The 12,651-nt window shown below is 44.3% G+C and overlaps 1 non-coding gene across 1 annotated transcript; it reads left to right on the top strand.

The window, feature by feature from the left end:
* The first annotated feature begins 11,740 nt into the window (after window positions 1-11,740).
* Window positions 11,741-11,813, top strand: TRNAR-UCG (transfer RNA arginine (anticodon UCG)). The gene has a single exon. It is a non-coding gene; the product is annotated as a tRNA-Arg (tRNA).
* The last annotated feature ends 838 nt before the right edge of the window (window positions 11,814-12,651 follow it).

The raw sequence follows: 12,651 nt of genomic DNA, 5'->3' as shown, positions 1-12,651 counted from the left end.
CAAAATTGGTGACCTCTGCTAACCAGCTCTGGTTCTTATTCTCCTACTTTGATCCAATTTTGTTTGTGCCCATCGTATAATAGAAATTCAATGCCCAGGAAATGGACAGTGGAACACTGGCTGCTGAAAGGGCTGCAGATGCTGAGTTATGAACTCTGTGTTAAAGTCTGCTTCTTTCTGTCATTCACCACAAGCAAATCCCAAGTGGTAGGATCTGAGCAAGTAATTCAGACCAGAACTTCTGCTACAAAGGTCCTAGAAATACATGCCAGGGATTTGTGTTTGTAGGCATGGATGACCCTCTTATGTCTTTCCAACAGCCTTCTAACACTCTGCCACTCAGTGCCGTAACTAAGAGAAGTGATTGGAGCAACCACCATGGGAGCTGAATTGAGGATGGGAAGAAGTGGGGGTAAAGGACAAAAAGAGCAGCTGCTGCTGGCAGCTTCATGTTCTCAATTGTGAGCCCAATGGCAACCAGAAGTCAGCATTTCCACTTTGTCCCAGGTACCAGACCGCAGCCCTTCACTGTTGCTGCCACCTAAATGGTCTGCTAAAGGAGTAGAGTCATTAGACTTGATTGTCTTGTAACTTCAGCTTGAAAACCTCAATTTGAAACCCACAACAAATATGCCTTGTCTATTTTTGTTTTTTTTATGCTAAAACCTAAGGTGCATTTTAACCTTACACTAGTAAAATGCACACTTACACAAAGTTGGTATTTGCTGGACAGTGGAGGGTTTAAGCAGAGGCATAAGGCAGCTGGGGGCCTGAAGTAGTGGCAATGCAGGGAGGCAGTGACAACTTCTGGCTGGTGCTATGCTGCTGGAGTGCCTGTGCAGCTGCTGTGGCAAGAGTTATTATTTTTCCACTCCCCCTTCCACTTGGCACCCAAGGCTGCTACCTCAGTTGCTTGCCTTAGTATGCTACTGGGTTTAAGGTTCTGGCTGACTGCAGGTGTACATTTATATTTCCTTTATTAGCAAATTGCCACTGAAATTTTCCTCTTTTACAGTAGAATTATATCAACCTGCCTATGAATAAAGAATATCTAGATGATAAAGAATGCCTATGCTTATGAACAAATGACATTTAAGTAATGAGTGCCAGTGTTGAAAATGTCTTATTTCATACTCAGATTTTCTGAGGAAAAGGAAACCCTTTCACTGTATAAACGGGAACTTTAGAGACTCTCTATCAGTAAAATTAATTTGCCAGCCTTCAGAGGGTCTTATTTGACAATCTTGTTTCTTAATAGTAGGTCTTATTTAATTAATGTTTCTCCTTTAAAAAAAAAATCTAATGATGAGCTGCTAGTTTGTATTATTCTATTTCTCAAGTCTTATACTGTGTACTATCTAGAGATAAAAAGCTACTCTGAAATGAGTAGACCTGACTGAAAAAAAAACCCCACTGACTAACAATTTGCCGGATTGCTGGATTGCAAATGGTAAGTTTTTTTTCAAAAAACAAAAACCAAAAACAAACAAGCAAGCAAGCATTCAGGTTTCTAGTTGAAAAAAAAAATTGCAATTCGGAAGACTAACAGCAAGACTTTATTCTGTTTCCTGCTCCAATGTTCATGTTTTATTTATGTTCTTTACTGGGTGGTTACATTTGGAAGAGACTGTGGAAGAAGAGCCCCAACCAGAGCCCTGAGTATAATGTTTGAGTAAAATTGCTGAGGGTACAGATGAGGCTCTGTTGTGCTATTTAGCTCATCAGCCAATAAAGAGATACAGGAAATTATGAAACTCACTTGTTACTTTTCTAAACTAATTAACATTTAGCATCTTCTTATCCCCATAGGTAGATATCCTGATGATTAATTATCATCTTTTGATTAATTCAACGTTATGATTTATTTTTGCAATTATATTTACTAATATTCAATGAGGCTTCACAACTAGCTCTGGGCTTAGGTCAAGGAGCAGTTAGTCTTCATATCAACAACTCTCCCAGCCTGTACTTAGTCTAAGTTATACATCATAGACTTATGATATATTCTAGGGCTGAATGATCATTTGCCAGGAGGGTTAAAACCCTATTTCTTCTCTGATTTTGCTTTAGAAATTATCTGAGCTTCACTCATGCTGGATTTTGGGTCTTCACTGAACACTTAGGTCTTCAGAGTCAAATATAAGGTTGCACTGTTTCAGTGTCTTAATGAAATAAGACATACGCTTGTCATATTTGCAACCTTTATGATCATATGAATAAACTATTCTCCCTAGCTATCAGAGTTGAAAAGTACACTGTAGCAAAAGATCCCTGGCCTTTCAATTCTTGTTGCTTTACAGCCCTAGGCTGGTCACAACTGCCATTATCTCATCAACCATGAGAGTATTTTCAATATTTTAACTGGTAAGACTAGCAGTGGATTTTCTCAGCCTGTAAGAAAGGTTTTAATTCAGGAGAACACAGTGGCAGCTGCTACTTCTGCCTCCAGCTACAATTGCTTTAGCCCTGAGAAAACCTTTTTTGCATGTTAAATATGCAACGTAAGTACCACGTTATCCTCAGCTTTTAACAAGATTTTGTTTTCTTCCTTGTTTATTTTAATACAATATAACTCCCTATAAAAAGGAATCTATGCAAATCAGAACTATGAATGGTATCTAGCCAAAATCACGGACTTCCATCATGCAAATGTGAATACCTAATTAAGAGCCAATGGTCAAAATTTCCATAATGATGTAGCCAGATGAAATGTGTTCCAGCATGCCTTTGGGAGTCTGGCTAGTTTGTCTTGCATTAATGTCTATTACGGGGAAGCAAGGTGAACATTCAAAACTGGGTCTTGTGTGAAGATATTTCTTTACAACAGTTGGGCTGTGAGGATTTGCTTATGTTTTCATCAATACAAACTGAACTTAAAAAAATATTTACTTTTCCTCCCATAAAAGCCATGATAAGAGATTTATTGCAATCTCAAAATTCGTGAAGTGTCAACATCATTATACAATAGGAATGGCTAGATTCATTGAAGCTGTTTATGCATTATGTAACATTTTAATATTGTATAATTTGGCAACTGGAACACAACATTTTTATGCCTTCTTAAATTATAAATTATTCTTCAGAATGAGCTATTTTGGATATTATATCCAGAAAAGGTTATCAAAACAAATTCTCAAAGAGCCAGCTCTGAATTAATATGTTAAAATTGAAAGATTCGTGCCAGTGAGATAATATAATGATTTAGCGAACAGAACAAATGACTATGACCATATCCGATATGAAATCTTTCCCAGATCTACCACCCTTCATTAATTGTAATGAACTGAATCATTTGAAGCTGTGATGTAGACCATTAAGTGATTTTATGGAGCTCTTCCAGGCCAATGTAGCAGTAAGTATTTTATAACATACCACACTTAAATGCATGTGCCTTAAATAATACACATAATAAATAATTTTGGACATTATTTTTTGAATTTCCTAAAAAAGTTGCCTTCAGTCTTTCTCTCACATGCATATACATGCACAGTCCCTAAGACTATCTGTGCACATTTCAGCTCTGATCCTGATTACACAGCGCTTGCGTGAAGCTGCACTGAAGTCAATGGAGTGCTGCACAGCCACAGCCAAACATTTTCTTTGTTCAGTTAAGACAGACTTCAAAACTATTGGACATAAATAAAAGGTTAAGAATTAAAAAAAACAACCAAACAAAACCTTTCCAAGACATAGTGGCCTGAATTGAAAGCGACCCACTGAAATCAACAGCAGAAGTCGAATTTACTTTCCTGAGAGTAGGGTTAGGGTTCTGTTCCACCAGCAAAGAATTGCACCCTGTATTTGAATCATTGATTAGGGAAGAGACTGATCTGAATTAAAATCAATTGTGCTACTTCTGCAAGTATAGGGAATTTGTCTTTTCATGTGCAATATAAGCCTGATGACAGTGGTGGTGATGATGATGATGATGACTGAAGATGCAATAGCATAGAAGTTTGGAGACCTAGTCATAGACCTGGGCCCTATTATGCTACATGCTAGGTATAAATGGAGAAAAAAAGGTAAGCCCTTTCCTAAAATGCATACAACCTAAAGGTGTTAGTACACTGCACACTGCAGTAAATTAGCCCAGATGGAGCCCCACAATATTGTGGCAAGGCTGTTTCTAGTACCTGAACCAGCTGTGCAGTGTAGAGCTACTCTATGTATAAGACAAGAAATGACAGAAGGATACATACAGACAGGGGAGTACAAGGAAACAAAGAGAAAAATTAAACAGCATGTTAGGCAGTGATCTCCAGATGCCAACAGCTTAACCATTTTTAGTCTTTTTAGAAGCATCACCGAAAAAAAAGTTTTAAGGATGGTTTGGAAAGGGGGGAATGAAGTAGCTATGTATATATTTACAGAGAGATCCTCCAAAGCATAATAGGAAACATCGGAGAAAGCAGAAGGTACTTGGCTGAAAATTTAACAAATGAGCAATGGAGGCTGCCATCAGGGACTGATCAGAGGTAGTAGCTAATCTCTACATGTGTGCCTGACTGCGCAGTAATCACTGATACTGCACAGTCTCGGTGCCGTACTGGTCGTTTCTGACCCTACTGCACAGTAGCAATGAGATCATTGCTACTGTACAGTAGTGGCGGCATTATGGTTCCTGCCCATTGATGGTAGGTCACCGTAGCAGTGAACTATATTACCGTAGCTTGTTGCTATGGCGACGTAGCATCTTGTGTAGACTCAATCACTGATTGGCAGATGATAGGTAGGGTGGGGTGAGGCCATGAAGAGCCTTGGAATTAAGACAAGTAGCATATGTTCCTGATTTCAAATACAAAACGTTTATGTTGCTCCCCTGATGCTAACGTTTACCAGTGAAAAAAAATTAGTTTGGCTTCTAAGCACATTAAACACAGAAAATTCAGATGGCAGAAATGTGAAAACATGTACACAGAACCATGTTTAAGATTCAAAGTTGTCTTTCATTTTCTTTACTCAGGTAAGTATATATGAGACAAAAATAAAATAATACCAAATACTTTTATCTAGAGAGTAGGGAAACAGAAAGACAGCCACTCTGAAAAAGGAACACATCTTCACAAGGATGCATACTGTGAGCTGGTTCAGTGGTTCCCAATCTGCGGTACAGGTACCACCAGTGGTACGCAGACAACCTGTCAGTGGTATGCGTTAACAGATTTATTATACTTACTTTATATGACAAACATTTGCTGGTTGAACTGAAAAAAATGCTGATAATACTCAAGGTTGTATCATTTTAAATTGGTAGTGTTCAATCTGTCCGAGTTTGGGAACTGCTGCACGCTGGCTTCTGTAGGCAAGTTTTGCTCCCAGAAAAGCTCCTCAGCCAGTCCTCCCAAATAAAACACAACCTTTAAGTGCCAAGCAAGCAAACAAACAAACAAAACCAAATGCTTATGCCCTGTCCCAAGCACTAGGAGGAGAGCCCTTTGGCTCCGGCTACAGGGCACATGCAAAAGCTGTTCAGCTCACAGCCTGCTGTTTCTAAATGTGACATCTTTGATTCACAGACTTTTCCTCTTGCAAATGTTCCCCTACAGTTTGCCTTCTCCCTGCTCTCTCTTCTAGGACTTTAAGCTCCCAGTAGGACACTCCCTCATTATGAAAAGGCCCTACAGCTGAATGCCCCTAACACAGCTGGCTGCCCCTTCCTGCCCCATGTATATGTGTATACAAATATACATCAACACTCACCAGGGAAAGTCCATATCTGGTTACACAGTGCACAACAGCAAAATTTACTTCTTTTTTTGTTAATGTGTGCTTGTGTATATTGTAAAATTACTGACCTCAGAAATTTCTATTGTCACTGCTTGTGGTTGAAATTATTTTTTATTGTACTACCCCCTGAGGAAATAGTATCTTTCTCCCTGTTTGTGTGTGAGGCTGTATGTATGCAATAATGCACCTCTAAATTTACTGCAGTGCTTGCCAAGGTTCCCTCTGTCATTGGTTGCATCCCTAATATAATGTTTACTAATAGCTCTGTAGAGGACCAGTATTTCCATAGCAACAAATGAACAATACTAGAGAGATTAATTGTTTTTACATTATCTGTATACAGTTTGCTGTAAAGCAACATTTTGTAGTTTGATAATTGCAAGTCTAGAGTGATTGTACATTATGAGATGATTAGCATAAACACTTAAGAAGATGAAGAATGCCTATTGAAATGGGGAGAGTGTCTCAAAATAGGAGATCCTATACTGCAAGCATCACCATGACTGGAAGGTTGTGAGAAGGACTAAGTAATAATGACATTAGTCAAATAGTGTGGCAGTAGACAGCTGATGTGGACAATTCCATGGAAGATCTGTCATGACATTAGCCACATAACAAGATTTATTTCACAAATGATATTTAGTGGCACAGTAAAAAATATGGATGTTCTTCAGTGACAGAAGTCATTAGCTACCAAATAGACACTACTCATGAGCTGCTTGACAGGGTTTTCTTCATGAATACTCTTTGTTGTTATTGCCCTTTGACCATAGATTAGTGCCTCTCAACCTTTTTAGATCCAATGCTCCCCTGGAGAGATTTGAGGCACCCCTTGAAAAATGCCAGTGCTTAGTTTTCACTCTTTTTTGACTGCTGAAAAATAATAGAGCAGTTTTTCAGTTCAAAGAACTCAGAAAGGCTACAATTATGGATTGCTATATAAAATCTTTGCGTTTATCTTGTGAATCATGTCTGTAAGCCTAAGAGTGCTAATACTATGTGCCACCCCGTGGCACCCTTGAAAGGACTTGAAGGCATCCTAGGGTACTGTAGCTTTTGCCAGTGTGACATCAACCATTGAATAAAACATCTTCCAAGATTGACCATGAACTTTTCAAAAGAGAATCACTAATTGTGTTAACCCTGCATGAGCCATTTCTGATGATGAAATTAGAGAAGATAACCTTTCTTATGTTAGGAGATGCAATTATCCTCCAGGCAGCTCACTTTTTTATTGTTCTCCTTCTATTGTAGTAGGAATTTTGAACTAAATGTAACCTACTACTTGGACAAAAGCAGAAACCAAGTTTCTAAATGTGATGTCTTTGACTCAGACTTATCTATAATTACATTGACTGGAAAAACTGAGGTGAAACTTAAGCATGTTTGCTAATACAAAAAACTGATGTGGTCAATTCTGGCATAGAAAATTAGTTTAAACTGAGTTTGTCATGATAGCTTTATGAGGGGCAGATTAATACCCCAGGATGTCATTATTTCTATTTTGGGAAAGGCTGGAACAAAGATTAATGGTAAAATTCTGTATTAACGAAAAAACAAACAAACAGATCAGTGAGCATTCGTTGTTTACCAGTTTGACAAAGGTGAAGTGGCCAAAATTAGCAAACGCCCCCTGGGTATGCAGAATTCTGAGCATCATGGCTCAGTTTGTAAGGTAGCTTTTGTCTCATTTACAGTGATATAAATCCAGAGTAGAAATCAAAAGCCTTTACATGAAACAATGAGGGCAGGATATGGACCATAATTTGTATTTGAATAAGAATTATTTATTCAAAATATAGCAACAGAATGGAATACAGTAGAAGAGAATCATTCAAATGTAACTGCTAAGTAATCGGTGCAACTGTCTGAACAATGCTTGCAGATTTCATGTGCATGTGGAGTAAAGTTTGATGTGTACATCCTTTCAGAACTTCTGAAATAAATGTCCTTTTTGTTTTACCAGTTCATCCAATTCCAGTCCAGGGTTTTTTCAATGATTGCAATCTTTGGCTATCCCTCGATATGAGGATGATGTTTGGGCGGGGGGAGGGATTATTGGTGAGTCTGAAGATGGCTTAAGAGTCCAATCCATGTTCTGCAGTTTTTCCACAGATATGAGAGGTAGTACCTTGGAGGAGCATAGATGTTGGCCAGGATGTTGTGTGCTTTCTTTCCTCTCTTCTGTTTTTCGGCTTCCTGAACAAGATGGTTCTTTTCAAACTGGGCTATAGCTTGACGTATGGTGCAGTGCCATTGAGACCTGTTACCAGCCAGCACTTCTCAATTTGTAAAGTTGATGCCACCCTTCTTAAGGTATGCTTTCAGGACATCCTTGTAGCACTTCCTCTGTCCTCCATGGGTCCTTGTACCATGGCTGAGCTGAGAGAAGAGGACTTGCATTGGGAGATGAGTGTCAGCTATCCAGTGCCCAGCACAGCAGACTTTATGTTTCATGAACTTTGCCTCAATGCTGGTTATGTTAGCTGCAGAGAGGAAGCTAGCACTGGTGCAGTGATCTTCCATTCCAAGCAAAATGACTTAAAATGGCTTTGATATGTCACACCTGTAGATGAGCATGGGGATAAGCACTGCATTGTAGACCAGGGTTTTAGTTTCCATCTGCAGATCTTGGTCAGTAAAGACACAGTGAAACACCTTTCCAAAGGATACGCTGACACAGTGAATCATAGTTTCATAGTTTCTAGGGTTGGAAGGGACCTGAGCAGATCATCTAGTCCGACCCCCTGCCATGGCAGGAAAGAATACTGGAGTCAAATGACCCCAGCAACATGTGCATCTAACCTCCTCTTAAACATCCCCAGGGTAGGAGCCTGCACCACTTCTCTTGGAAGCTGGTTCCAGACCCTAGCTGCCCTGACCATGAAGTAGCGCCTCCTGATATCTAACCTAAACCTACCCTCTGCCGGCTTGTGACTGTTATTCCTGGTCACTCCTGGCAGTGCTCGGGGGAACAGTGACTCCCCGAATGCCTGCTGATCCCCGCTGACTAGTTTATAACAGGGCACAAGATCCCCCATCAGCCTCCTCTTTTGGAGGCTGAACAGGTTCAGGTCCCGTAGCCTCTCCTCATAGGGCCTGCCCTGTTGTCCCCTGATCATACGAGTGGTCCTCCACTGGACACTCTCCATGCTGTCGACATCCCTCTTGAAGTGTGGAGCCCAGAATTGGATGAAGTACTCCAGCTGCGGCCTGACCAGTGCCGCATAGAGGGGGAGGATCACCTCTTTGGACCTGCTCGAGATGCATCTGTGGATGCATGAAAAGGTGCGGCTGGCCTTCCTAACTGCCTCCCCACACTGCCGGCCCATGTTCATCTTGGAGTCAATGATGACTCCAAGATTATTTTCTGCCTCCATGCTGACAAGAAGGGAGTTCCCTAACCTGTAGGTATGGTGCCAGTTGTTCCTCCCGAGGTGCATCACCTTGCACTTCTCTGTGTTGAAACCCATCCTATTCTCATCTGCCCACCCTTGTAACCTGTCTAGGTCTGATTGTAACCTGTTCCAGTGCGCCCACGTCCCTCCACATCTTAGTGTCTTCAGCAAATTTGAACAGGGTGCTTTTTACCCCCTCGTCCAAATCACTGATGAAGATGTTGAACAGCGCGGGCGCAAGGACCGAGCCCTGCGGAACCCCACTGCCCACGTCCTTCCAGGCTGAGAAGGACCCATCCACTACCACCATCTGGGTACGGCCCTCCAGTCAGTTGGCGACCCATTTGACTGTATGGGTGTCTACACCGCAGCCCCCCAGTTTCTTAATGAGAACGGGGTGAGAAACAGTGTCAAAAGCCTTGCAGAAGTCCAGGAAGGCTACGTCCACTGCTACCCCTGCATCTAATGATCTGGTGATTTGATCGTAAAAGGCCACCAGGTTGGTCTGACATGACCTTCCACTGATGAACCCATGTTAGTTGCCCCTAAGCATGTAGTCGCCTGCTGGCCCCTCCTGAATGTGTGCCAGCATAATTTTCTCAAACAGCTTGCCTAGGATCGAGGTAAGACTAACCGGCCTATAGTTTCCTGGGTCCTCCTTCGTGCCTTTTTTGAAGATGGGAACCACGTTGGCCCTCTTCCAGTCCTCCGGTACCTCACCAGAGCAGCACGAGTGCTTGTAAAGCCATGCCAAGGGACTTGCAATGACCTTGGCCAGTTCCTTTAGAACTCTAGGGTGGAGATCATCCGGACCAGCTGACTTGAATACGTCCAACCCCTCTGGAAGCTCCCTAACTAAATCCTCACTAACCCATGGCCCAAATGTGCCTCCCCCGGGGCCTGAGGGGGACCCAGCAAGGAGGTGGCTGTTCTGGTCCCTACTTAGGAAGACGGAGGCAAAGAAATCATTAAACATGTTAGCTTTGCCGTCTGGTGTGAGGACCAAATTTCCCATCGTGTCCTTCAAGGGCCCCACATTACCCGGGACCTTCTTTTTACCCCCTATGTATTTAAAAAAGGACTTCTTATTGTCCTTAATCTAGGAAGCTAGTCCCAGTTCCATCTCTGCCTTGGCCTTGCTAACTACCCTCCTACATCCCCAAGCAACTGCAGAATAGTCCTCCCTGGTGATGACTCCTTCTTTCCATTGGAAAGAAGCCTCCTTTTTAGCAAGGAGGCAGTCCTGGATGCTTTTGGTGAGCCATAGAGGCTTGTGTGTTCTCTGCTCCCTTTGATCCTCGTTGGGATTACCTTCATTTGGGCTTGGAGGATCGTCTCCTTAAGGAGCGACCACTCTTCTTGAACACCTGGCTCCCCTCCCCTCCGGGACCTCAGCACTTCTCCAACTATCCTCCTTAGGTTGTTGAAGTTTGCCCTCCTAAAATCTAGGGCCACTGCCTTACTGCATGCCTTTGCCACCTTGTGCTGGATGGTGAATTCCAGCAGGCGATGATTGCTGTCGCCCAGGTGGTCGAGCACCCGCAGCCCCCTCACCAGGTCATCACCCATGGCCAGCACTAGGTCCCACAAGGCGTCTCCCTTGGTGGGGCTGTGCACCTCCTGGGTTAGATGGAGGTCCTGCACTCTGGCCAGGAACTACATGAGTGTTCAGACCCGGCTGACTGTTCTTCCCAGCAGATGTCTGGGAAGTTCAGGTCCCCCATGACTACCACATCCTTAGCCTTCACTACCTCTGTGAGCTGACCCAAGAATTCCTGGTGAAGCTCTTCTCCCTGGTTGGGAGGTCTGTAGTAGACTCCCACCGTTAAGTCTCTTTCCCTTCAACTGCCTTGTACTCTAACCCAAAGCACTTCAGAGTGCCCCTCCCCTGACTCCTTGCTAATTGATGAGGATGTGTATTCCTCCTTAATATAGAGTGCCATGCCCCCACCTCTCTTTCCTATCCTGTCCCTCCTGTACAGCCTATAGCCCTTGACATTCACCACCCAATTATGCGTTGCATCCCACCACGTTTCCGTAATCCCCACTATGTCCGGGCTGGTGTCAGCCAGCAGGAGGGTGAGTTCCTCCTGCTTGTTACCCATACTACGAACATTTGTGTAGAAGCATTTGAGGCCTCCTGTGGATGTGTATACTGACCCCCTAGTCCCAGCGTTACCCTGGCCCCTATCTCTTACCTGTTTATTCACTTCGCTCACTGGGCTGGGCTGGGCTGTAGTTGTGGGTGCTGTTTGGTCTGGCAGTCTAATGTTTCCTCTGCCCTCATCTTCCCCTTCCCCTGATGAGCCTAGTTTAAAGCCCGCCGGAGGAGGTCCGCCAACCTAGAAGAGAACACTCGCTTACCTTTAGGGGAAAGGTGGAGCCCATCCCATCCCAGCATGTCCCTTGTCATGATGTACCGGTCATGGCTGAGGAAGCCAAAGCCCTCCTTGAAGCACCATTCCTGCAGCCGCCACTTGGTCTCCGTGATGCATGTTTCATGTTGTCTGCCTCGTCCACTCACTGGCAGGATAGAAGAGAAAACCACCTGTGCACCCATCTCCTTCAGCATGCACCCCAGAGCTATGATAGTGGCCACATAGCTTAATCAGAGTGACTGCGTGGCCTAATGGATAAGGCGTCTGACTTCGGATCAGAAGATTGCAGGTTCAAGTCCTGCTGTGGTCAAGATCCTTCTGGGTTTTTTTCAGCTCAGTTAAGCGCCGGAGTGGTGACAGACGGGTGGGTGAAAGCCTGCTGCACCCCAGACACCCCCTCAGCAGCTGCAGAGCCCCCTGCTGACCCCCAGCACAGCCAGAGGTAAGTAGGTTCATGGTGGGAAGGGGTTAACTCCTTGGTCCCTGGGAGGAGGCAGCTGTGTGGAGCTGGGCTGTGTCAAGCCCTGGCCCAGGTCCCTACTTGGCCCAGACCCCCAGAGAGCCATGCAAACAGGCGCTTGAGTTGGCATGGGAGGGCATGAGAACCTGCCTGCAAACCCCCAAGAGTAATCAGTCCCAGCGGTAGCCAGCCTATCAGAGGCATGACACAGATGGGCATGTGCTGCACCCCAAGGGTCCCCTTGGGCTCTGCGGCTGCCCCATTGGGCACCTCAGAGATGGCCACCCAGATGGAGCCCTTGGCTGCGGGGGCTGCCTGTCCCTTTTTCAGGCTCTGGGGCCTGGGAGCATGGCCACCTCCCCTTGCAGGGTCTGCTCCCTACTGGGGTCTCTGGCGCGCCAACTGGAGGAGCTCCAGGCCACAGAGACTGCGTGCCATCAGGGACTGCAAGCAGGAGATAGACTCCTACTGCCAGGCCCTTCTCCCCCGGGAGCCACAGGGTAGGGCACTGTCTCCCTCCAGGACTAAGGAGGACTCTGGGACCTCCTGCTCTGCCCAGTCAGGGGCATGGACCAAGGTGGTCAAGGGTGCTAAGGCCCGCTGCACCAAGGCCCCTCCCTCGCCGGAGCTTAGCAACAGGTTCGCACCTCTTGCAGGCAACCCAGGCTCAACCACAGCTACTGCCCCT

Source organism: Crocodylus siamensis, chromosome 3 (assembly GCF_052110815.1).
Source record: "Crocodylus siamensis isolate JL-2025a chromosome 3, ASM5211081v1, whole genome shotgun sequence".
In the NCBI taxonomy this organism is placed as follows: Eukaryota; Metazoa; Chordata; order Crocodylia; family Crocodylidae; genus Crocodylus; species Crocodylus siamensis.
Note: the sequence above shows the minus strand (reverse complement) of the source record. Positions and strands in the feature narration are given on the sequence as shown.